Source organism: Rhinolophus ferrumequinum, chromosome 17 (genome assembly GCF_004115265.2).
Source record: "Rhinolophus ferrumequinum isolate MPI-CBG mRhiFer1 chromosome 17, mRhiFer1_v1.p, whole genome shotgun sequence".
Taxonomy (NCBI): domain Eukaryota; kingdom Metazoa; phylum Chordata; class Mammalia; order Chiroptera; family Rhinolophidae; genus Rhinolophus; species Rhinolophus ferrumequinum.
The window spans coordinates 29,767,833-29,795,298 of NC_046300.1; the positions used below are offsets into that span (position 1 = coordinate 29,767,833).

The 27,466-nt window shown below is 35.1% G+C and overlaps 1 protein-coding gene across 8 annotated transcripts in view; it reads left to right on the forward strand.

Moving 5' to 3' along the window:
• The window catches only part of TBC1D5 (TBC1 domain family member 5), a 510,030-nt gene that overhangs the window by 322,189 nt on the left and 160,375 nt on the right, over positions 1-27,466 (forward strand). The gene's annotated exons all lie outside the window — the stretch shown is intronic.

A 27,466-nucleotide genomic window follows, 5' to 3' on the forward strand; every position in this document is an offset into this window, starting at 1 on the left:
CTTGTTCTGGGCAGTTGCTTGGTAGATATTCCCTACAAATCCCATCTCTCAGGTAGAACATGGAAAATTGAAAAGATATCATTGAAATGTACATAGTAGATGCTCAATAAATGTGAATTCATTATTAGGATTACAGAGAATCTCAAATAAGTCAAAGCTTTAGTACCAGAGCGGAGGCCAATTTATTTAGTTCAAAGAAAAGATTATCAATGAATGTTTTCTTTATGTTCTCATGTTACACTGGGTCTTTCACTAATAATAATTCAGTTTTCTTTCTTCTCTGGAATGCCTGACAAGTAATTGATCACGTCTGCTTTTCTATTTTTAATGGTACTTGTTTTCATTTCTGTGACTTAAGCTTAACTTCATCATTGAGAGCAGTTCCACCATTCCCACTGGGAATGAGAAAGTTATGGGTAATGTGGATATTGGCGATACTGTAGGTTTATACTTTTAAGTCTAGCTAATATGTTTGTGTTTACAGGTGTAAAAATTTGTTTTAAAATAGCTAGTGGCAAGGGTAGGAGTTAAATTCTGTATTACTTACTACTGTGAACTCAAAGAATTGGTTTATTCAAATACAAAAACCCATTTTACACCCTCAAAAATTGTTTGCTAAAGTCTAGAAATTGGTCTTAAATATTGGGGAAAGAAGTTATTGTTGGACATGTTTATCATTTTTTTGAAATGCTTTATTGTTCGTTACCCAAGCTGGTGCTTTACGTCGCAGTGGTGGTGTATGGACGTGGGTGCAATGGCTTCTAACCATTGTGCTCCAATTTCCTTTTAGGATGTTGGTTTCCATCAGCTTTCTGTTCATCGTAATGATTCATAGAGCTTCTTTGACATCTGCCTAGTACCTTTCCAGGAAAATTCCATGTTCCATGACATAATTTCTCTTAATCCTTTCAGTTTTATTTTTTAGCAGTACTAACAATACGAAGGCTTGCAGTGACCGTAGCTAACTTATTTATCCTGTTATTTTTTGTGTAGAATCTCATGTACAGTATCTAAAAAATATATATTTTTAAAAATCTTTGAAGAAGTCACTCACTCTCTTAATTGGTCAGTACTACCTTTTATAGTACAAAGATTTTTCTTACTCATGTCATTTATTAAATTTTATTTTATTTTTTTATTTGTGGGGCATATGACAGGTCAATGTGGTTTTATTTTCTCGTCTTTATGCTATCGTAAACTGTACTACTCCACTGTATATTTCCTGTTGTAACTGTGAAATCTTTGGCGCCAAAGAGTAATATTAGTACAATACAAAATAGCTGTTAGAAGCACAGACTTTGGAATGAAACGGACTTGTTTACCTATTTTGAGCTTTGGTTTCTTTATCTGTGAAATGGAAATGAAAAAGAATAGTACCTACTTCATAGAGAATTAAATCGTAATGTGCAAATGCCGTAGTTCTCAGTATATACCAAACATTAAACGTATGTTTGGCAATGCTTTTGTTATCGTTATCTGTCATTCCCATTACTTAATAAGAATAGCATGGCTTTGTGACTGTGGTGAATTATGTGATTCATGAACCCTTCCAGCTCTGGCTTTGGCTTTCTAGTTTTCTTCACTAAAGCATATGGTATTCTTGAAAGTAGAAACATAATATTATAGCTGTCCTTTAGACCAGTGCTTCTGAAGAGATAATATAGAATTTTAAAGTAAACTTTTAGAAACAGATCATAGCAATTTGGCACAGTAATTTTATGTCCTTGAACCTAATAAGTATTGTAGGTCTGTATCTCATTTAAGTGAATTGAAATATTTTGTTCTATATCATAGAAGTAATGTTAATCTAAATAGTTGTTGATGCTGCTCTCTGTTCCTGTTGGAAGTTGGTAATATTCAAATATTAATACTTGAAAATTGTTACAGTTTCAGTAAATTCTCATCAAGTGGACAAATATAAAATAATCACTTTTCAGTTAATAAAACTTATTCTTCCTCAGGATCACATTGGAATCCATAATTGCATTACCTAACGTGCACCTTTGCATGTCAACTCTTTTTTACAGAATTTTCATTTTTAAACAAAAATATTTTCTTATATACTAAAATGTTCTGACAAAATTAGAAAACAATACGATAAAACTGTCAATAATGAACGCACCAAGTGAAAACTGTTTTCAATACAATCCTATAAAATGGGGAGTAAATCATAAATTATGTTTATGTAGAAAGTGTAGCAAAGGGAAATCATACTCCGTTTGAGTCCAGGTTTCTAATTTTAGTCAATATTTAGCAGTTGCATGATACATTAAAATTTATTTAAATCTGCTTTCTAATATGCTTATAATTATCACTAAGAAAAAAATTTTGCAATTACTCTATTTTTAAAAGTAGTTTTTGTGGTTTTTTTTGTGAGATAATATATTTGAAAGTCTCCTGATGTAGCAGATGTGCCATATGTAAATATATTTGTTTGCATTTTGCTAATACATTTATTTAACAACATTAGAATTAATAATTAGTATAAAAATCTTAGTTGTACTAACATTCGCTAAAGTCATTCCAAATTAGCTTATCTTAATTTTAAATAAGTTGATATTTATCTTGAAATATAGGACTAAGGACCCATGATCTTGAATGTTATGTAATAATTTGCTTATTAATGATGTTTTATGTGTATATGTGCTTTATCTCTTGGGTAATAGTAGTTGGTTTTTCTGTTAGGAAATGTTAAATCAGCTTGCTATTTAGGTTAAACAAAGTTGTTTTGACATTAAATATTCAATACTTTGTAAGTGGTATTATAAAATAATATTTCCTAAAAGTAATTTACATTTGTTTTTCATTAACTTTATGAACGATTACTCCTATTTCACTTAGAATGAAGTTTCTCTTGCTTTAATTCAGATAATTAACATCTTGAGTTGTCTTTTGTTCATCAGTTGCTGGTATTAGACTTTTTAAAAATTAAGTTGTATAGGGGCACACTATCGATGCACACTGACTAATTTTCAAACTGAAACACTGACTACATTATTTCCGACTTTCCAAAGGTAATTTCTAAGAGTTTTTGTGTGTGTGTGTGTGTTTTTTTGGGGGGCGGGGAGGTTGGTATCTTTGTTTTTACTATGAGAACAAGAATTTCCTTTTTTTTATCACTTTGGGATTATTTTTGTGCAAAAGCCTCTAAAATATTAGTCTTATGATTCAATCCCTGAGAACATACTTGTTGTGAGTCCAAAAGACCCTTAATCATAACAGATTCAATATAAAGATTCAGTATTGTTTTCACTTAGTACTATAATACTATTTTCTTAAAAGACCAAAAATTAAAGTTTAAAAATAACAATTTTAGCTAGGCCAGAGTAACTGTTTATTATCACCCTTAAATATATTGAATCCGTATATTTTTGACTACATGTTATACTTTGATATAAATAGAATACATAATAAGCATCTGTGGGATATGCAATTAATGTCACTTTTGAGGAAAGACCCTCATTACACACTTGGGCTTTGGCATTCTTAAATTATGAGCGCTTTACAACACTCATGGGATAAATTCTATATCTTCCAAATGTTTATTATACATCTTACATTTCCCTTATTTCCTATTTTCTGGATTAGCAGTTGTTTCACTGTGGTGGTTTATAGGAATTTAATTGAGGAGGTTCTTGAGTATTGATAAATAACATGCTAAATTTTGTGATATAATTTTAAAATGTTTATAAAACAATATATTTGTTCTAACACATATCACAATGTAATTATGTATGACTACTAAGTTTTTTAAAATCTGTATTTCAAATACAAACATATTGTAAACAATGTTACTCTGTCATTAAAGTCAGTATTACCCACCTTCAAAATTCTCTCAACAGTTGAAGCAAAAAGCTTCCTATTCTAAACACAGTTAATGACTGAAGTATTCTTTTCTATTCAGTGATATTTCTTATATGTTAAATATAAAAACCAGAATGAGGGATTAGAAGGTGAAGATCCAATGATACCTTGTTGTCATACACCACTGGATATTCCCCCAGAATTACTCCTGTTGAAAAAGCTGCTTATTTTCCCTTCTGTATGAAGAATTATCAGGATTAAGAATTATGGAGAAGAATAATTAAAGTATTTGAAATAATGATTAATAATTGTTAATATACTAATGGCTTTACATAGATTGTCTTATTTATCCTCCTAGCACATTGGGGTAAGTACTGTTATTATCTCCTTTTATTAGATGAGGAAATTAAGACTTATCAAGGCTTAATTTAGAGCGACCAGCTACCAAGATTTTCAGCCAAGCTTTGAACTGTTAAGCCTATATTCACACTCCATTGTGACTACATCTGTGAACATGGTAGAAAACTAAGGCACCCACAGGGACTATGTCAGATTGCACCATGAACCAAACTCAGGGTGACCAGATAAGCAAAAACAAAACAGAATAAAACAAATCAAACAAAAAAAACAGGCAGGTTTCTTTTTGTTTTGATCACTGCTGTTGATCACAACAGGAAAGTCTGATCACTCACTAACAAGGCCTGGAATCAGAAGAGCCTTGTTAGTAGTGATCAGAAGCCATCCTGGTGGGGAAGAAACGGAAAACCAAGGGCAATGGAGAGACCCGGTCACAGCCATGCCAAGAATTAGGGGAAAAAAGAGCTCAGGACCCTCCACGTAGACAGAGGTGCCAACAGCAAAAGTATACTAAAATCAGAAGTCATTGCCTAAGACCTAAGTCGTGTCGATGTCCAGCACAGTAAGTCCTTACTTAAAGTTCTTGATAGGTTCTTAGAAACAGTGACATTAAGCAAAACAACAGGTAACAAAACCAATTTACCAAAGGCTAATTGATATAAGCAAGAGTTAAGTTCCTATGGCATATTTCTGGTCACAAAAACATCACCAAACTTCTAAATACAGACTCCAAACACTTCTAATATTAAACATTCAAAGAAATGTGAGTTACACATACATTTAAGAAAGATTAATGAAAACAAGAAAGAAAATTATTTTCTAACCCACTTCTTCCAGTTCAGGGTCACGGGTGGCCAGAGCCTACCCTGGCAGCTCAGGGCACAGAGCGAGAACAACCCTGGGCCAGACCTTTGATCATAGGGCCACTCAGACACACATACACCCACCGTCACTCAGAGTGGGACAATTTAGACATGCCAGTTCACCTAATGTGCGCATCTTTGGGATGTGGGAGGAAAACGGGATACCCAAAGGAAACACACTCAGACATGGGGAGAACTTACAAATTCCACACAGTCAGTGACCCTGGCTGGGAATTGATTTTTTTTTTTCTCATCAGCATAATGAAATGACATGAATCAAACGATGTTATTCAAAGACCTGCTGTACTCACTTTATTTAGGTCAGGCTGCTGGATAGAAAAAATTAGGAAGTGGGGAGGAATAGGAGTGATTCTGTTATCTTATTCTTAAACTTGACCTACATAAAGAGTTAACTGATGAGATGGAAGAAGCGGAATCTGTACTGACAAAGTAATCACGAATTTTAAGATTAAAAAAAGGCCAAGAAGGAAGGTTGTAGCCAGTCACACATGTACAAGTTTAGGACAGGTGCCATCCACATGCCTTTCTAGGTAAAAATACACTCTTCCCACTGCAAAGTGCATGAAAATTAACTAAAGCAAGAGGAAAGCAGGTCTTAAAGGACTGCTTGAAAGCAATGTGACCAGTAAGGATATGGTTAGGTGTATATAACTGAATGTAATTGTCAAAAATAATGATCCGTAAAACATTATTTGGATAGTAGATCTATTTAAATCTAGTGAATAATTCAAAGTGGGAAAGAAGTATAAAATTTTACATTATTCATTAGCACACATGGAGGAAAACAAATATATTATTTCACTGATGTTTCTAATCAATTAATATTTTTTGTTTTATGAAATTCCTGTGAAATAGAAGCTATACAATAGGATTATGGAGGTGAAATGAAAAAAAAAATCATGTAGGACACAGTCCTTGGCATATTGTAAACACTCAGTAAGATGTTCATTGTTACTAACTTTTATGTTCCTGACTAAGTCTCACTGAGTAGTAATAATAACAGGAATGCTTGCTTACAAAGGAAACCCTAACAAGATGACAAATAATATTGTCAAACGTTAGGTATAACACTATATAGAAATGCTTTAAGCTCTCCCAATATAAGACAGAGATTCTCTATTGATTTATAGACAAAGTCCAACTGTCTGCTACTTAAAAAGAGACATCTAAAATAAATTGATATGGTTTGATAAAAGGAATACAAAAATGGCAATAGTAATATCAAAAAATATATACTTTGAAACCAAAGCGTTGAAAGGGTATTCTTTATTAATAAAACATTCAATTATAATAGCCTTGAATTTTGGTACAATCTTTAACAGCAAGGAGTTTGTCTGTCTTGTTCATTAATATATCATAAATGCCTCCTTAGCAGAACCTGGTACATGGTAAGCATTCAGCAAATATTTTTGAATGGATGGATCAATGGGGAGGAGGTGAAAACAAAGGAAGGAAAGATCACAAACCAATTATAGAAAGAACTGAGTATTTAAAATATAAAAGTTTTGCAAAATTTTCTATTTTGAGGAACATCAACTAGTATTAAAAAATTAAAATTCTAAATAATGAATAGAAAAACGCACGCATATATAACAATCTTCCAGTGACCATGATTTTCTAAGAAAAATAGCAGTGGAAGACATTTTAGAGGGTAAGTTTGAAATTTGACTACCCCAAAATTTTACTCCAATGTAATTCAATGCAAAGACAAATGTGTTTTTTTTAATTGCAATACATAAAAATATTTGTATTCTTTACATATAATAAACCCTTAAAACTAGTAAGAAGTCACTTACGTCTGAATATCGTCAAGGATACAAGAAACACTAATCAGTTTATTAAAACTAGAGTAGATTTTGAGTAAAATGAAATGAGGTAATCCCAGGACATCAGAACCCTTATATGCCATGCTAAAGACAATGTAGATCTGTGCTGTCCAATAAGTAATAGCCCCATGTAGCTATACATTTTAAATTAATTAGAATTAAATTAAAAAATATAGTTCCTCAGCCACATGTGGCTAGTGGCAACTCTGTTGGACTTCACAGATATAGAACATTCCACTCATTATAGAAAATTCTGTTGGACAGCGCTGGTTTAGATCTTTATTCTATGGTAACGGAGGGGGGTGGCATTGAAGCATAGTTGTTTCATGGCCGTATCTGTGGTTTAGAAGAATTGCACTGGTTACACAATGGTAAAGAGGTTGAAGTGGGAAGTAAGACTGGGGGAGCAGTGATTAGCTGCAAAAATAGTAACTTCCGTATTCTAGAAGAGAGGTGAGGGTGGCCTGAAACAAGATAAAAGCAGTGAGGACAGAGATAAGTGTAAATAAGTTGTTAGAATCGTTGGTACTTGTAATAAATTGAATATGGGAGTGAGCGAGAGGGTAGAATCAATGTTTATTTGGACAGGAAGATCAGTGATGGTAAAAATCACAGAGAGAATGAATGATAAACTTCAAGGGAAAGAAGAATTCAGTTATGGATGTGTTGAGTTGGGAGTTTTTGTGGGATCATAGATAGACAATTGAATTATGATTCTCGAGCTTTGGATAGAGATTTGGAAATATTCATTTGATAATCCACGTGCTACATGATTGAAATTGCTAGCAAAGTGACACAGGAGAGGACAAAGATCAATTCCTAAAAACATCTACCCATGTGTAACTGACTTTTGAGAAGGTAAAGCATTAAATGATTTGGTCTAATTGGCTTTTAAAGTAAATCATTGTTGTTTATGTATTTAAGAGAGGCTAGACTAGAGATAAGGATACCACCTAAGAGGGTTTTGCAATTGTCTGGATGAGAATTGCTGATAGCAATGGAAAAGATGCAGCTTGAAGAAATATTTTACAGATACAATCTATGATTTAGTACTTACCCGATACATTTACATTATAAGACTTTTAAATGTAATAGCTTATGAACTTTGAGAAACCAGTGATTTCCAATATGATGTTGGAATGCTGTCACTAAAAAAACTGTAACTCTATATTTGGAAATATACTGCTTACATAGACCAGGATAATTTTTTTCTTATTATTTCTAAAATTCTGCCCAGGGTTTGAAATTTCTTCCAATCAAATGGTTTCTTCCACTAGTGGTTTGGAGTCTCGTAAATATATTGGACTAGTGAAAACAACCAAAAAACAAATGATGGCATTTTCATTTAATGTATTTGAATAGCTATAAATGCTTCCAAAATATCTAGCTTCTAAAAAGAATATTTACAATGAATGTCAACATGCTTCCAAAATATATAGCATATAACTTTTTATCATAAACTTTTTAGTTCTGCAACTAAGATTCCATTTATTAAATTGTATTTGTTTGTTAAAACAGTTCATTTATTAAAGATTAATGTTTTCTCAAATTTCCCGCAAGTATGTGATTAAATTCAGTTTTGGAATTTGTATTTCTGATTAATAATCAAGGTGATTGAAACACAAGACATACTACACAGCTGAGAAATACTGATGTGCTAAAGACTGCTGGGCCAGAATACTTCATGATAGAACATAATACCCCCCACCCCAACACCATTCCAGGTACTAAAAGTCATCCTTTGGGGGTGGCCGGTTAGCTCAGTTTGTTAGCGCACGGTGCTAATAACACCAAGGTTGCCAGTTTGATCCCCGCAAGGGCCACTGTGAGCTGCGTCGTCCTCCTTCTCAAAAAAAAAGTCATCCTTATCTTTCAGTTATGTATCTTAATACAACACTTGGCCAACGCCAGTCTTAAACTCACTAACCAGACCAGGATTAACTTCAGGTTACATCAGCATTCCCTAAAGGAATCCTGGTAAAACTGTGACTTTACAATTGTTGTCATATCTTCAACTGAACGTAAATGTACAGGAAAAACAAGTATTACTCCAAAATTCGCACACATAAAATCCCGTCTAATGAGGGTCATAAAAAAGAACGCCTCACCAGAAATATTAATATATCGTCAAAGTTGTTTTTAAATCACAATAGAACAATGGAATATCTTTAAGTCGTCTGGTTTAACAAAAGAGTGATATAACTATAAATCCAATATTGCCTTTCAGTGTATTAGCCAGCAAAATACATTTAGATTAGAAGGAAAATATTTTTTATATTCAAATCAAAACTAAGTTCTAAAGCATGAAGGAGAAATTTTCAGGACTTAACTTGGAAATAATAGCTAAATGTGGGTAAAATCTTGGCATTATTAATTCTCTCTCATATTCAGTTTTTCTCCCTCATTTTTATCCTTGGCTTTTTTATCTCATGGGTCTCTGATTGTTTTTCTACTCTCTGTTTCCATAACCAAGTAAGCCAGAGGCAAATTGAATATCTATAGCTAATTGCCATAATAAGCTCTTTCCTATTGCTATATGGTAATTCCTGTACGATATCATACTAATTAGCCTAACATATATAACTTATATCAGTGATTACAGTGTGTGTTTCTTATGAATCTCTGACCAGACTTAAGCATCTACCCTTATTTTCTGACCTCTAGGGACTCTGCTTACTATGTGTAAAACCTTTTCTGGGGACTATTAGTACTTCAAATAGAAGCCTATAAATTGCCAAGTTTGACTAGCGTTTAAGACATTTGATACCACCACTATGCGTTTTGTGTGAAAATTGTAAGGTATTTTTCTGACTTTTGTAAAATTATTTTAAGGGCAGTGTTTTACCATTGTATATAATTTTATATGATCCACAATACCAGCGTAGAATCCTACCTTCCCACCATTAGTTCTTCCCTGAAATAAATGTTAGAAAAATGATGAGCTTGCTTAATGAAGAGAACCTCTTCCAAGCTCATAATTTCACAAGATGCTATTTTACAAAGGCTGTCAAATCAATTAAGGAAATTTGTCATTTACTACACCTATTAAAAAGGATAAAAATATAAGAGCTCCTCTACCATAAACTGTAGGAAAACTTTTTCCTTCACTAATTAAGGATACAGATGAAACACTAGTAGAACATGTTGCTTTTTACTTCTTTTTGCTTTTGGCTACTTTTTGTTCTTCATCATGTATTTCCTTATCCCCTCAAATTTCTTATTTTGTAGTTTTAAATAAATTTGAACCAGAATTTAAGTGCAGAAAAGAAATATTTTTTTGTTTGTTTGTAATTCAGTTTGGCTTCTATATATACATTTCAGTTCCAAAAACTTTCGTTAAAATTTGATTTCTTTAATAAAAATGCCTTTATTTTTATTTTATTTCAATTATCTCTTAGATATTTTTGTCTGATTTCATAGATGATTTTTTATATTGATTATCACCTCCAAAAGGTTCTTATTATAGATGACTTGAACTGTAAATTTCGTGTGTGGTTTAAAAAACAATTGCAAGACTTTAAAAATACATGTATTTTTTTTAATTGTATTTAAATTTATTTAAAGTCTTATTAAAATTAAATGTTGTACTACATGGAATTTGCTGGAGAAAATATGTTATACCTTTTAAAAGACCTTAATTTAAAAGAATCATTTTAATAGACAAAAGCCCCCATGGAGGAGGCATCAGAAAATGACTAGGACTGGGAAAGAAAGAGTGAATTACAGGCTGAGAGCGCACACCTGTGCTGAGTAGATTCAGCATTTATTAAAGAGAACCTCTGACTTAATTACATCAATGGGACTTAAACTATTAAAAATAGTGCGAGTGAGAAGGGAGCATTGTGGACGCTGTCAGAATTCAGCCGGAGCAGTGACACTTCAGAGAACCAGAGCTCTAGTTTCTCTAGCTGACCAGTCCTCAGGTATGAAGATGGTGAAATCTCTGTACCTGGGGTGGGAGCAGGGGCGAGAACAGAACTACAGATGTATTTTAATGGGTAAAATTTTATCACGTTGATTCTTGGTATATATTGTAGATTCAGTTCATTTAAATTAGTTTATAATTAAAAGGTCTTTATTTTATTTGAAACAAGAAATATGCAGACAAAAATAATATTTATGATATATCTTTCAGCACCTTGTTACAACTGCTGAACTCTTCATTCATTGCAACGCCAAACCTGATCCCACGTTCTGGGTTGCAACGAATGCTTCCAAAAGTTAAGTTAAAGTCAGATTGAGAGTACCTTCTTTATAGGGTTGCCACATGGAGTTTCTATTTGAAAAGCACTTTAAACAGTGTCTGGCACATAGGGAACACTTTTATTAGTGTTCATTAAATTAAAAAGTAATGATAAACCATAGCAAGGATCATAAAATTCTAGTTCAGACCTTATACCCCTAAATAATAATAAAAATGATGAATCATGTTACTCCTTTAAATTAAAAATTAACAGGGAATAGTTCTTTCCGGAGTCATGAATCCCCATATACCAAATGCCTTTTGCTTTGCTTTTGTCCATCAATAAGCAGCCGTCTTTTCTGTAGCTTGATCAGTTCCAGGCAGGAAGAGTGCCTCTGCTTCTTTCTTGGTATTTATGACAAAAGTTCCAAATCAGGGTGGACTGGCTCCGAATGTGATTTTCCTCTTATCTTTGACTTTTCACTTCCACTCTTTTCTTTTGTGGGAAATGCAGTTTTGAAACAATATTAAATGTGAGGTGAGAGTGATGTTTCCTGTTCATCCTCTTCTGTGGGTTATGTTGCCGCAGGTAGAGAGTGGTGGGCACATCTTTTCTGACCCAGAGTTGATCTGACAGGCTTCCCACCCCCCGCCCCCACCGCTGCCCTCCAGCACCATGGCTTCCTGCCCATGCAGTCTTCTTCCTTCTCACTCCTCCTTCCCGCATCCCCTTCCCTGTCCAGTCGGCCCCTCACTACATCCCCACCGACAACCAATGCATTCTGCTGGTGTGAGGATATAACAAGCAGAAAAAGGAGGGAGGCAATTGAAACATGGAGAAAGATTTTTAATGTTTGGTAGCCATACATTTAAACCATTTACATATTTTTTACTAGTTTCAGGTGTACAAAGCAACATAATAGTTAGACATTTACACCCCTGACAAAGTGATAACCCTTTTCCCCCAATCTACTACCCCTCTGACATCGCACATAGCTGTTACACTTCCATTGACGATATTCCCTATGCTGTGCTCCACATCCCATGACTATTCACACACACACACACCTATACCTCTGAATCTATTTCTGTTTTGTTTGTTCATTTATTCTGTTCTTTAGATTCCACATATAAGTGAGATCATATGGTATTTGTCTTTCTCAATCTGACTTATTTCACTTAGCATAATATTCTTTAGGTCCATCCATGTTGTTGCAAGTGGTAAGATTTCATTCTTTTTATGGCTGAGTAACACTCCATTGTAAATGTAGCACAGGTTCTTTATCTAGTTGTCTGTCAACGGGCATTTCGGTTCTTTCCATAGCTTGCATATTATGAATAGCACTGCAGTGAACATCGGGGTGTATATATTTTTTTGAATCAGTGTTTGGATTTCTTTGCATAGATACCCAGGAATGGAATTGCTGGGTCATAAAGTAGTTCTATTTTCAATTTTGGGGGGAACCTCTATACTGTTTGCCATAGTGACTACACATTTATCTAGATTTTATATAGTCTCACTATTTATTTTTCATCAAGCAACACTGACACACATAACACTTTCTCCCCTTTTTATAACTATTATAGATCTCTGAAGAAACAAGGTTTCACTGATTTCCCTGTATTCTGCAGCTGTAGGTTTAACCTTTGACTACCAAGCCCTGCATTCTGGAATAAGGTTCCCAAGACAATGGAAGACTAGCCCACCAAATCCAAGACCAGCACTTCACTGCCAAAGGGCGGGTCCCAACCGCTACCTCAGTGCTCTCAGCCAGCTTCTGACTCTTTCTGATTGGCCTTTTTGCTTCTGGTTGCTGCCCACTCTGTTCTGGTTGGTCAGAAATGAGCTCCTCACTTAGCTGTTCTTAGATTCTAAGTTTTCACATTAAGGAAATTTGATTATGCTGTGTATAATCAATTTTTTCTTGCCTTTTTTTCATTTTACCTTTTACTTGATTTCACTAATTTATGATGATTTATTTTTTCAGTTTAATGATTTTTTTTAAAAAGAGAAACCATCATTCATTCAGCATTCCCTATATTATTAAGCACCCACTGATACCAAGCTCTGTGCTTTATGTTTCCATCATTTGGGGATTTGAGGATTATTAATTAGAACAGGGGACAGCCTCTGTAGAAGACTACATAAGAACAGTAGAAACAATTTGGGACAAGGGCATATTTTGAATCAGTGAGTGGAAAAATACTCTATCAAAATTTTTGCAAAGTAGTATGCAGCTTAGGATTGGTGAGTGCCTTCTCCCCAGTGTTTCAGCAGAGGCTCAACATTCCCTAGCTATCAAAATGTTATGGACGCGTTGCCTTATGAATGAGATATTAGACAAAATGGCAGAGTCCAATATTAAAGTTGCACATCTTTGAAAATAACACAAATGATTAGGTTCATTTCTGTGAAAACACAGAAAAATAAATATTTTAACCAACAATGATCAGGTATTTTGTTTTTGTTTTGTTTTTACCAGCAAACCACTGTTTTTATATTGAAAATGACCGTCGCCCTTCTAAAGCATGATCACTTTAACAATTTATATGCCTATTTTTTAAAAAACCATTTTTATTGGGGAAGGGAACAGTATGTATTCCCAGGACTTTATTGGGGAACAGTGTGTTTCCCAGGATCCATCAGCTCCAAGTCAAGTTGTCCTTCAATCTTAGTTGTGGAGGGTGCAGCTCAGCTCTAAGTCCAGTCGCCGTTTTCAATCTTAGTTGCGGGGCACGCAGCCCACCATCCCATGCGGGAGTCGAACCAGCAACCTTGTTAAGAGCATGCGCTCTAACCAACTGAGCCATCGGGCTGCCCCTATATACCTATTTTAATGAAACATTATTACTCAAAATACTTTCATTACTGATGTAGAAACTACATTAGAAACCTGTTTCATGGCTGTGTAATCAAATACGCAAAAAAAAAAAAAATGTGTTTGACTTCAAAATATTGCCTAACCTCATTTCTCAGGTCATTCACCACATTTGGCTCTAACTAGAAGTATTAGTTACGTGCATGAGTAAAACTCACTCTCAAAACACACCACTGGACCTCTATGGGAGGTATACAGGAAGCCTCCCGTGGGCTGGCTGTGAAGGAATCATTTCATATGTACAGTTTGGTATCTTCGTCTTAAAAGAATCAGTTTCATTACTTTACAGTCACATGCTTTATGTGTTTTATTATGTATGGATGTGTGAAAAATTGATGTTAAGTACCATACAGCAAAACCAAAACAATACACTTGATACTACTTGATGATAAGCATTATGTTCTTAAATATGATTTTAAAGTGAAACTGTAGATTACCTAAAAGAGAGAATCCAGACTGAAATGGCTGTCCTTTTCTACAAGATACTAACTCCCCCAGTGACATATTTGGATGAATCTTGTTCTCTACTTCATTTTAATTGGCCAGAGCCTCCTGAGAGTCCATGTTTATTCTTAAGAACAATTGGGAGCATACAGGCACCTTGAGAGTGCCATAAAGAGAACAGTGCATTTGAAGGACCTTGGATACCGATAGAGTAGGGTCCTGGCTCCTGTGGCAGCCATAAAAATAGCTGAGGCAATGAACTGCCATACCTCCTTTTGAACATAAGCTGGAAGTTAGAGGATCTGGGAGACAATTTGGTAGAGTTCTATAAAAACCTTGGCTTATAAGAAAACAACTAAAGAGAAACGGTAAAGGGAGTGAAATGATCCTGTCCCTTGGATTGCAAACCACAGTCCAGTTGGCCAGCTTTGGATTTTCAGCTATTGCCCAGCTGGTGAACAGTTCAAAACTATTTTAGGTCATGTGATCTCATCGTAGCCAATTGGGTGGTTTGGCAGACAACAGCATAGTAAATATCTATTCACACAAATTGTATGCATACTGCATTTGTCCATGTGCAGTCTCTGCTTGTCTGTATTGATGATAACATATCTACATATATGGATGGATAAATTGTGTGTATAGGTCCATACCTGGATATTTATATACAGTAATTATGTATTTTGATTCCTTCTAGGAAACATAATGGTAGGAATAATCTAGTTAATTCAGTTTCTGTGGGGATTTTTTTTAACTCCTTTTTTTGTATTTCCTCTAGTTGTAAAAATTACAGTGATTACACATCATAAAGCCTATCTGTAATAAAACGCATCAGCTGGCCAAGGTTTTCATCGCTCACTCAATAATCCATTAATACAGCAACGCTGCCCAGGCATCTTTATAATACCAACTCGGAGGTAATTTTAATCAGCTAGACCAGCTGGTATTTAACAGCAGCTGCTGGAGATGCCACAAATATACTCAATAGCTGACATCTTTATTTGCAGTTTTTCAAGGGGAGAAGAGATTCTCCTGTGGTTACTTGTATTAAGCATTTAAAAGAAGGTGTAAAGTATACAGGGGTTTATACCTAAATGAGAAGGGGGAGGGATCAATGATAAAAACAAAGGTGATAAATTCTATCACGAGGAGAGGTTTGTGAATGAAGAAACTGCTCAACTGAATAACAAGATATTGGCTTTGGGTGGACTTCAGACCTTTTTCCTAGTTATATTTACACCAACCTTGGGCATCGCTAACAATAAAAATGTCGTCTGTTGTGTAGCATCCTTATATCCTTATATACTAGATCCTTTACTATATAAAGCTGTGGAAAATAATTTGATGCTCTGAACGAGTGATCTGTTAATATGCATGTGTTCTGTCTCAGCCACTGCATGTCATGTCCTTTTTTGGTTTATGAATATATTTTTTTATTAATGTTCAATTTTGATTTTTAAATGAAAGGAATCATCAATATGTACTGTCTAGTAGTAAACGTGGAATGCTGTTTCACATCGGTGTATTTGAGCATGTGTGGAGGAAACAGGCATCGGCAACATGAAGTGAACAGTCACAAAGCCATTATAAATAAAAATTTAATTACACTTGGGGGAACTTGGCTTCCAAAGCTCCGAAATCCATAATGGAGCTTGCTGGTAGTAAATGCCTGATCTGTTTGTTAAACTCCACTGTTCCCATCCCCTTTCTCATCTTCTTTTATAAAATACTTTGACATCTCCACTGATTTGTAAACAGAGCTGACTTTCTGATTTATAAACTATTTTTCCTTTACCTCTTTAGATGAGAATCTTACTTTTGGTTTATTAAGTAAAAGAGAAGAATTAGAGTAAAATAGGGAAAGGAAAAGGTATAGTTAGAAAAATAAAGGTCTTTCAAGACTGTTACTTGGTTACCACATTTATAGATGACAGCTTTGCACGCAGATAGCTGGGTATTGAAATGTGTTGGTGATATAAATGTCTAATACTTATGTGAACAGAAGTTAAGTGGTTTTCATTTTCACAGAAAATTTCTTATGTCATTTTCTCTGAGACTGATTTTAAAATTAAAGTAAATATAAAATAATAGAGTTATGGGCCTTGTACACTTGGTATAGAAATAGTTTTGTTATTTCTGACTCCTGTAGAGTAATCAAACGTTCTTTTCTTATGCTAATGGTTCTTGCTGGGAAATGAAGCATTACAGACCCCTAAAAAAGTAAAATGCATTACATGTTTAAGTGTACTTCTGTACTAAATTATCAGAGGTTAACAAAATTCATTGTAATACCAAGTCTTTTTCAGGTAGCTTCATTTATCAGTGCCACTGATTCTCTTTTTTCAGAGCCAAATAGTGATTTGTCTGTGTTGGACTATGATTGATATTTAAAATTAAAATCCAGTGACAGAATGGATTACTGAGATAGCAATTTGAATTTAAAAATTACTTAGCAAGCATTTTTTTTCTGTTATTTGTAGTGAAAACAGTCTGTTTAAGTTTGTTTAGTGTGTTTGACAACAGACAGTTTGATATATTGCTGGGCACAGCAGTAGGTTGGACTTGAGTGGTATTAGCTCTCAGTGTTTTGATTAATGGTAATTGTTTCAATGAAAAGGCATGTTTTACGTACAACTCATAGTTCTGGAAAACAGAAGTCAACTTGCAAGATCCCTAATTACTATTCTGAGTTAGCGTATAACAAGGGCAAGAGGAACTAGCATGGAGTAGCCCAGTAGGATTTTTCTTCTTTTGCTTTGTATTGTAGTTAGAGACTGTTCTTTATGTCAGAATATAAATCTTCTGTTATTTATCTTTTGTTCAGTATTTGAAGTTGATTTATGACACATTTCTGTATGCCATAATTTAGTTTGAATCCTATACCAAGGTGAAATTTCACCTGTCTCTACAGTTGGCTGTAAAAGGAACCCAAAGCAACCCAGAGCGATATAGATTAAAAAAAAAAATTTTTTTCCTATTTTTCTCTGGTCTTACTCGTTTTAAAAGAATGCAATTTGGAAAACAATTAGAAGGTTTATTTTAACACTTCAGCGATTTCTATTGCCAGTTCAAATAGAACATTTTACATATTATTAATGTACATAAAACCAGGGAAAAATAAAAGGTAATTTTTATTTGGAGAAAATAAAACATGCATTTAAGGACTAAGTTTTTGTCAGCTTAGAAGCTATCAGAATAACGCCTTCATAACATCTTTCATTCTCACATATAGGTCTGTATACAAATGTGAAATAGATGTACATGTACTTATCTATCCACCAAATGCGTAATGCTTTACATTTAGGCTATCAGTAGGTAGAATCTGATTTTAAATGAGTGTCCTTACCTTTGGAGTGAACAAAGAAGAACCACTTTCACACAAAGACTTGGAAAGGAGGTGGGAGAAAATGCCCTTACCATATTTAACCATCCTGGTTTTAAGACGGTAGGAGGCAACGCTAGAGGATTTTTTTTTCTTTACTTCTCTTTTCCTTTCTTCTTACTAAAGAAAAGAACTAGGTAATGTAGTAAATGTAATCAGAATATTCTTAAAAGTGGCATAAATGACAACCATGTTTGTGAAACCAAGGTTGAGAATCAGTATTTGCACAACAACCCTCCCCTACTTATTTTTTTTAAGAAGTATAGAAATTTTGAGTCTGTTGCGTAGTATCCTAATTATTTACCCAGGAAACTCAGTATGATATTTTAAAAATAATAGTCCTCTATAATAGTAGCAGGATTTTAGGTTTATATTAATATTAGAGCTTTGTCATAAATATTATTAATAGCATATACCTCCTGTATAGCTTTTGTATAAGTCGCGTTCTTTAATATATTTGGGGGAAGGGGATGGAAGGTGAAATCTGCAATGCAGAAACTTGGGGTGTTACCATTTGTATCTAAAAGGGAATGGTCCTGTTCCACAGTTGAAATGCTATTTGTTAGGTTGTTTATTCGAAGCAAAATTAAAATTAATAAATGGTTGTATAATGCACACCTAAGCCTTTGACATAAAAATAAATATAATTTTTCAAAAATTATTCCTCTTAGTTAACAACCATGTGTCATTGTGGCATCTTTTATTGAAAGGAACTTTATTTAAGTAGCATAAACTTGTTGGATGGGCTTCAATTAAATGATGATTTGTTAATGCAAATGTGTAGCGAATGACTGGTAGTACATCTGTCTCTTCATCCACAGGCCATTACTGTGCAGCGTTAGCACATGATTGTAAAAAACGAGAAATCATTATATGCAGGTAGTACATATTCAATCAATTCTGACCTTATGTCTCTGGTGAAATTAAAAAAAAGTATATAATGTAAATGATATTTAATCTGAATAACAAAAAAGCAGCTCTTTGCTTCTGTGTGACTCACGCTGTTAGGTGATGTGAGGTGACTGCTGTTTGGGATTGATGGTTCTTGGTGGCCCAGAGGGAAAAGGCCATCGCTGTAATCCTTTGTCATTCCTCCCATGCACTCCTCCAACCCAAATTATATTTTAAGTTCTGTTTTCTTTTCTTTTCGAGAGTGGTTTGTGGGATAGTCGTGAGAAATGGACACTGATGACCACCAGTGTGGGCAGATGAAGCAAGCAATGACGATTAATACAACAAAAAAACTGTACAATTAGCTTCAGCTCCATAAGTGTCTAATGAGCCATTTGTCAGTCTTTGGGTGAAATAAACTACTCTATCTTAATTCTCCACTCTTGCAGCAAATAAATAAAAGTTATGAAACACCCGGGTACCAATAAAATATAATTTATTTCATAGGGCATGACAGAACTCTTTACATATCTAAAATGAACATGTTATTTACAAATGACTTGTGATACTCATATAAACCATGGATCTGTGTGCTAACTGCTTTCATTATAGAGATATGCATTTTTTTCTGATTGTTTAATCATTTAAACGTATCATTACTCCTAAAGGCATGTGAGTTAAAGTGACTCCTCCTGGTGTGATTAACTCATGAGACCAAAAAGAACCTCAGAAATGAGCTATTCTGCAGCTGAAGACATTAAGAATTTACTGGAAAGGACAAAACAATAATTTTCATTTGGGAACCTCTCATCTCTCTGCTGATTATCTTCCTGCCCTCATTTATTTTTAGGAACCCCAATCTCTCAAAAGTTTTTCATCATCACTATGTATCATTCAAACAAAGCAACACTGTAAGCTTTTACATGTATTTTGTACTAGCTTAAAAGTTATCTCCGTACTGTGAAAATGTACAGTATCATTGAAATGAAAAAGCCCAGATATTTTAAAAATAGCAATTAGTTGTTTGAGACAGAAGAAAACCGCGCAGAGACTGTTTTTCAGAATAGCGTATACCGTGGCTCTTGTGTGGTCCCTAAGCCAGCAGCATCACAGTCACCTTGGAGATGGTTAGAAATGCAGATTCTTTAGCCCCTACTGAGTCAGAAGCTGTGAGAAGGGTCCAGGAATCTGTTTTACGTAACAATGCAAGTGAGTCTGATGTACACTAAAGTTTGTGAGGCACTGATATATACTGATAGAGTAATTGAAGCAAAAATAAACGTGAGACATTTATGAATCCCTGATGGATATATAAAACCCAAAAGAAAGCCGACAGCTTTCAGCTTCAAATAATTACCATAAGATCCAGTTCATCTCATGTCTAACTCCTCTGGGTTGGTTCACTGTTGCTCCCCCCGACCCCTCTCTTCCTCTGTTTTAATATACCTTCTTTCTCTACCTATTTTGCAGGGTAATGATAGAATTTTCAGGCAAATTCTGTTACTCAGCCTGCCACTGTCTATTACTACAACCAAACGCTTCAGTCTACCATATAGAGATGCTAGTATTTGATGGCTAGTATTTTATTTCATCTTTTAGTTTTAAACATATTTCAAAGCTATGAATAGTCCACTAAGGATGAAGAGAACAGGTTCTTTCAGTGCCAGCCTGGTGATTCCCTGAAGGAGAAGTAGGCAGAGATCTCTGGAATGGGTCCTATACCCTAAGTGTGTGTTGAGGGACCGTTAGATCTCGTTGCTTTATCATTACCTGTTGTTACCAGTAGCTGTAGATTGACCCCACAAATTGAGTCTAAAGTGGAGAGTGGCAAGTGAAATCAGAAAACAGACAGTCAGGAAGAATTTTACTAAAGGTGTGTTAGAACCAGTGGTAACTACAGGAGTTTTGTTTAAGTGGCATTGCTGTGCCCCTTGCCACTCAATGTGTGGTCCATCAACCAGTAGCCGTGCGCGTCACCTGGAAGCTTGGTGGAAATGCAGAGTCTCAGGTCCCACATGAGGCTGGCCTGCTCACTAAGCATTTTACATTGTAACAAGATTCTCAGGAGATCTGCAGGCACATTACAAATAGAGAATCATTTGCTCAGTATATTAGCAGGCAGAGGATTGGGTCAGAGATTGATAGTGAAGGCATATAGTTAAGCATTGTCACACTTTTATATGGAGATGAATTCAATGCTGCTCTGATAGTTCCAAGGGGGTTTTCAATAAATGCACAATGCTATTGCAGTTATAGGAGGAATTATTTTATTGGCCCGACTTACTGATTTTGGAATAAATCCAATATGGAAATATGAAATTTGATTAATGATTTTTAGATATAAATTTTATTTTTGTTTTCCCCAGAGGAGAAGTTAGAGTTCAAGGTGATAGTATAAGTATAAAGGGGGCTACAACTGAGCGATAATTTAGATTTAAATCTAAACTCTAAAAAAATTTCTGAGCTTAGACTTGCTTAATTTTGGTTTTTAAAAAGTGAGAAAAGTGTTTGGATCTTGCTATTTAATTTTTTTTTTTAATTTGTGGTTGATGTACAATATTATATTGGTTGCGTGTGTACAACATGGTGATTAGACATTTATATACCTGGCAAAATGATCACCACAGTAAGTCTAGGAACCATCTAACACCAGACATAGTTATTACGATATTATTGACTATTGTCCCTGTGCTGTGTATTACATCCCTGTGACTTATTCTATTAACTGGCAGTTTGTACTTCTTAGTCCCCTTCACCTTTTTTGCCCAGCACCCCAAACCCTTCCCATCTGGCAGCCATCAGTTTCTTCTCTGTGTCTGTGAGTTTGTTGCTGGTGTGTTTTTTTTTGGGGGGGAGGTATGTTTTGTTTTTTAGATTCCACATATAAGTAAAATCATATACTCTTTGTCTTTCTCTGTTATACTTATTTCACTTAGCATAATATCTTGTAGGTCTATTCAAATTGTCACAAATGCAAAATAATGATGTACAGATATTTTGCTTCAAAGATTTTTTTGGCAATATAACTTACAATATGAAAACTTCTATAAATTGAAATGCCTAAAAGTAAAAGGGTAGTTCAACAGATAATTGTATATCCATATAATGGAATACTGTTCATCCACGTTAAATCACTCTTCAGAGATAAATATTTGTTGACATACAAAAAAAGATTATAATATGCATATTATGAAAATACTCTGACTATAAATGTGTTTGCATTTTATATATGCATAGAAGTAGAATTGGAAAGCTGTAATCCAAGATTATTTCAGGGCTGTGAGATTATGGGTATCTTTTTATTTTCTTCTTTTTGCTTATGGTTTTATTTTCTAGCTTTTCTTAGACAAATACAGATTACTTTTGTAATAAGGAAAAATTAATTGTAAAAAGTCAACCTTCACATTAGCTAATATGTAGAAAAATACATAAAACTAGTTATTTTAAATGTAGATTAAACATTTCTCTTTAATTCAGCATTTATTCTAACTCTAGAAATATAGCTCAAGGAATTCATCATGGAATATAGAAGGTAGTTCTCTAAATAAAAGGCATGTAAATCTGAATGATTTGTGTAATAATGAAGGTAGATCTATTGAAGTTCACAAGAGTGGTTATCTGTGCTTCATGATAGACATGATATGGATCAAGCAAGAAGAGATATAATTTGAGAAAGGTTTTGAAGAAATTCCCCCAAATCTATGGAAGAGGCAGAGCATTTCTGTCATGTGTCAAAGTGGTGAAGTACATGACTTTGTCGTCTGCCATTCGGAAAGACTAAAATGTGGACTGCATATGCGGAAGTGGTCATACATGAGTCTCAGCAGATAGTCAGGATTTTAGATGCCACACTAAGGTGTTCATCAGATGAGCATTGCAGGGCAGAATTGCCTTTTAGAAAGATCTCCCTGGCAGCACAATGGGCCTAACTAGGATGGTAGCAGGGAGACCGATTTGAAAACTGATGGAGTGTCAGGCAGGAAAGATAAGGTCTTTGGTAGTGGAGTTGCAGAGGGAAGGGACATTACAAGTCAGAGAACAATGTATCTTAGCACTCAGGGACTGGAGACAGGAGTGGAAGGGCTTTAGGGCTAAGAGCCATTGATTCCACTCCCAAATACAGGAGGAGAAAGAGGTTGGAGTGGGTGGGGGGTACCATGATGGGTTCTATGTCAGACAAATTAAATTCAACTTGCCTGTTCAGGTTTCTGTATATTACAGTAGGGTATGTGATTTCTTACTGCAATTTTCAGCTTGAATATTCATTTTACAATTATTTGTAGTATTCTGTTAATATCTTCCCAGAGACTTTACCTGGTTTAAATGTGGTTTGAAAGTTTTACTACATTTGAATACCGTGTATAGGAAGGCACTATAAAATAGTGATTAGGAGTGTGAGTCAGCCTGCCTGAAATTGAACCCATCTCCACCACTTACTCTGCTGACCTTAGGAAAGTAACTCGCATCTCTAAGCTACAGTTCCTCATCTGCAAAATGGGCATAATATCTTTAAAGAGTTTAGAATTAAATGACATGCTGCATGTAAAGCTCTTTACGTAGTCATCACTCACATAAATGTTGGACAGTGTTATTGTAACTTAAGAAAATGTTTTATAGGAAAAGACAGTTTTATAAAAGAAATAATACAGAAAATATTTGCACATTTTTCTAAAAATAAAATTATTGTAATGCATTCACTGTGCAAAACTAAGGAGTTCTGTAAATATTAACGTGACATTTTCAGAGTCTCTAAGTTGCAGGCGCCAGTGCCTATAGTTCAGGAGTTTATTTACAAGGAGGTGATCCAGTGGTGACTGATTGAATTAGCAAAGAAACGACAGGATAAGTACTGGAGCTTTGCACACCTGATAGAAGTACACTACTAGACACACAACTGTACTTATTTTATACATATTTGTGAATTAGATAAAATCACGGGGAATGAAACTGGTTCCCCTCTGTCCCTGATTCCACACTCCATGCTGGTGATTTATCCATCCCTCTGTCTAAACCTACTGCTCTTTCAACTCTGCTGGGAAGAGTGTGGAGACTCCAAAGGACAACACTCCTAGGTCTCCAGGATGTGTTGACCTCTCCGTTCTCAGTTTCCTAACATGAAAAAGAGCAACTTTTGTCGATATTACAAACGTAGCTTGTCCTTTCTTTTTGCCAGACGTGTGCTTTCTCCATCTCCTTAAGCTAAATGAGGTGCGAGTGTAGTGGCCAGTGAAATCTTACCTCTCACTCAGAGATGAGTGTACCCAGCCCCTCAGCATGGTTCACTTGTGCACTGCTGCTTGCCACCGCCCTGTTTGTGGGGACAGCTGGAGTTAGATGAGAACCTGCTGCTTTAGGGATCTCAGACTCCTACTGGACTGAAGGCCCCACGTGCCCACATGTGGTTATTTAGGCCACAGAAGCATAAACTTTTTATTCCTCACTGTGAATTTCTCAAACTGAAAGTTTGCAGGCAAGACCTGGGTAGCTGCCTGGTCCCTTCATGTCATGACCCATTCACAGTGTGGAGAGAACCCAAGCATGAGCTGGAAACATGGAGTTCCTACTGCCCCCTCCACATAGCCCCCACTTCCACCTGGAAGTTCTGGGTTGCCTTCAGGGTTTATAAGCACTCAGTAGGAACTGTTTACCATCCAACTAGTTTCTAAGAAAAATGGTCTGGCAAATTAGCAACTATTTCAAAGCTTTATCTTTTAAATATTAAATAAAGTGTTATATTTCTCACAGTAACATTCATTCCATTTTAAATGTAAAGTTTGTTTTCATTAATCTTCTGTTGTAAGGCCCTGGATTATTTTCTGTTAGCATTAATTTTAGGTACTGATCAACATCTTTGACTTTTTTTTCTTTAAAATGATCTTAGCCATGATTAAAAGGATTATCTCTTCAGTTCTCTTAACTTCACTGCAAATATCATGCAAAATATTATAGGTGGTAAATTTTCTGCTGTATGGTATGTAGGTATATATACATACATCCTTTTTAATGCCATATTTACAGATTTATATATGTCAGTATGTGAAGATCAATTTCTCTGAATTACTAACCATGGAAATACATGGGCAGCATAGATGACCAGTTATTACTGGTCAAATTCTTTTCTTGAAGTAGTTTTGACACACAAGTCACTAAGTGGTTTTTCAGAGAAAGCTTAGCTTGATGGGTCGTCACATAAGCTATTTGACATTTGTCCCCAGTCATACCGGATGCCACATGAAAAATTTACTCAGGCAAGAGGCTCCTAGGAATAAACAGTTCTCTAGTGTTGCTCACAGGGGACTCGGCAAGGTGAGCGGAACTTCAACTTGTCACGGATGCACTGTTCTGACAAACATAAGTAGATGCTAATGGCTAAATCGTGACAGAATAAAGTCCCACAACCATATGGCTAATTGCCACAACAATATCTTCAGTGTTATTAATCAAGTTTTCATAGTGTGCCATGATAATTGGAATAATTAGAAACAGCATAGGCATTGCTTGTCTCCACCACACATTTTGCAGACAGGGACCTCAAACAACCACCATTGCACATTCAGGACTGTAGTGTTTAGCGCCATCTTTACCTGAGAAATCCTTTGGTTAATTAATGAATTAACTGCTTGCTATTGGTACATTTTCTGTGTGCTTCTGTAAGGACACAAGTATCTAAATGAAACCATCAAAACGCCCGTGTAGCTGTTTAAACAGGCAATATTCCTTTAAGGCAGGACTAGAGATCTGCCCATCTTGGATCTTTTAGTTTGAAAGATGAATTCATTGTACACTAATTTGGATGATGGGCATTCATTTTTTGGTCATAATATTTCCCATTTTAACTAATTTAGTTAAGAAAATGAGGAATTAGAAAGCAATTGAATAAATTATAACATGTAAGTAGTGCATAATTTGTTTCAGGCAAATTCTATATAGTAGTGCTCCCAACATGAATTATTTTGAACATGTCTTTCAATTATGGATGAAGTAAATATTACCATTTTTAATATCACAATTGAAACTTATATTTTCATACTGCTAATACTGAAATATACTCACTTCAGTCATTTATAAGCTAATATCCTTTCCTTCGTCTTAATAGAACGAGAATTCATTTGTGTTTGGCACAGTGCTCTAATAAGAAGGATTCTCAGGCTGCTTTGCTTTGTGGGGAAGAGACTGGACAGGAAAGACAGAAGATTGATGATAGCAGCACCTTGGAGGTAGAGAAGCATTTAGGCAAACAGATGAAGGGAAATGGCCGCTGTCGGTGTCTGTTGTTAAACAGCTCCTTTCATTATTTTGAATATGTAAGTAATACATGAGTAGTCATAGTTTTGAATTCTCTGCCATCTTAATTTTTGTTTTCCTCACTTTTTCTGCCCCACTGCATTCTTTAACTGGAGACAAGTTAGACGACATTTTCCTAAAATTTTAGAGTCACTGGTATCTTCAGTTAAAATGTATAAAAATCCCCCAAATAAAAATAACTAATTAGAAATATTATTTTATTATAACTTTATAATTTCTTCAGCCAGAAACAGTTGCTTCATTGATCCCTGAACACCACTGTGTTATTCGTTTTTTTTTCATTTAAGTGAGTCTTCTCCCTTCTTCTCTTTCTTTGCCTCTCTGTGGATGGAGTGAGAAGCTCAGAGTAGACACTCTGGTAGGAAAACTGGAAGTTGGAGATAAGAAAGCAAGAAAATTGGATTTTTTTCTTCTACTCAACTTAATTGATGATTATTTATTCACTTTGTGGATAAAATGACTTAGACCTTTTACTTCTTTCTCCCTCTTTGTCTTTTTACTGTTCTTTAAATAGAGAGGCTGGATGGGGGGAAATGAAACTTTATTTTGGTACTTTATTTTGGTATTAACAGTTATCATAAAAAAATGGGCGTAGAGGAAAATTTTAAACCAATGTCTAAAATGAAGCTTGGATTATATGTAGATTTTATTTACTCATGTGCTGCGTTAAGTAAATTATAGTTGTGTTCTTCACTTAAACTTCAAGTTTATCCTTTGTATCAGTCTGGATGCTTTTGGCTGCAAGTTCTAGAAAACAGTACCTCAAACTGGCTCAAGCATTAAGAAACTTAATTGTTTCACAACTGAAGTCTCAGTGGTACTGGGACTCAAGGGGCTCCATTAGGGGCTCAAGTTTTTTCTTATATCTCCACTGTGTTAACGTCATTGTTGTCGTCTTCGTAAGTTTTATTCTCTTGTGATCACAAATGATTTGGGACTAAGGGCTTCCTTGTGCTAGCCCAGCAGGAGAGGGAGAATGAAACCTTTCATCAAATACAAAACAGCAGTTTCTTTCAGCCCAATTGGACCAAATTAGATCACGTGCCTACCCGGACCAAGAACAGTTCTCAATGAGGACCTATCATCTGCTGTTTCCCTTACACTAATTAGGGTCTATCTTTAGAGCAATGGTTCTTAAATCATGACCTCTGGACAAGCAGCGTGAACACCCCCTGGGCACTTGTTAGAAATGAGAAATCTTGGGCCACACCTCAGACTCACTGAATCAGAAGTTCTAAGGGTGGAGCCCAGCCATCTCTGTTTTTTAAAAACCCTCCAGATAATTCTGCTGCATACTGTATTTGAGAACCAGTGACCTCTAGAGCAAGGCATGCTGTCAACTTCCTTTTGAATAACGATGGAGAAACATGCATGACTGAACTAAATCAAGTTTGTTTAGGAAGGAAGAAGTCTGGAACAGATTTGTGCTAGGCAGTCACCCACTCTATGCTTTAAAACGAAAATAATTAAATATATCTTTCATCTTGCAAAGTTATTTGCAGTATGTGTGA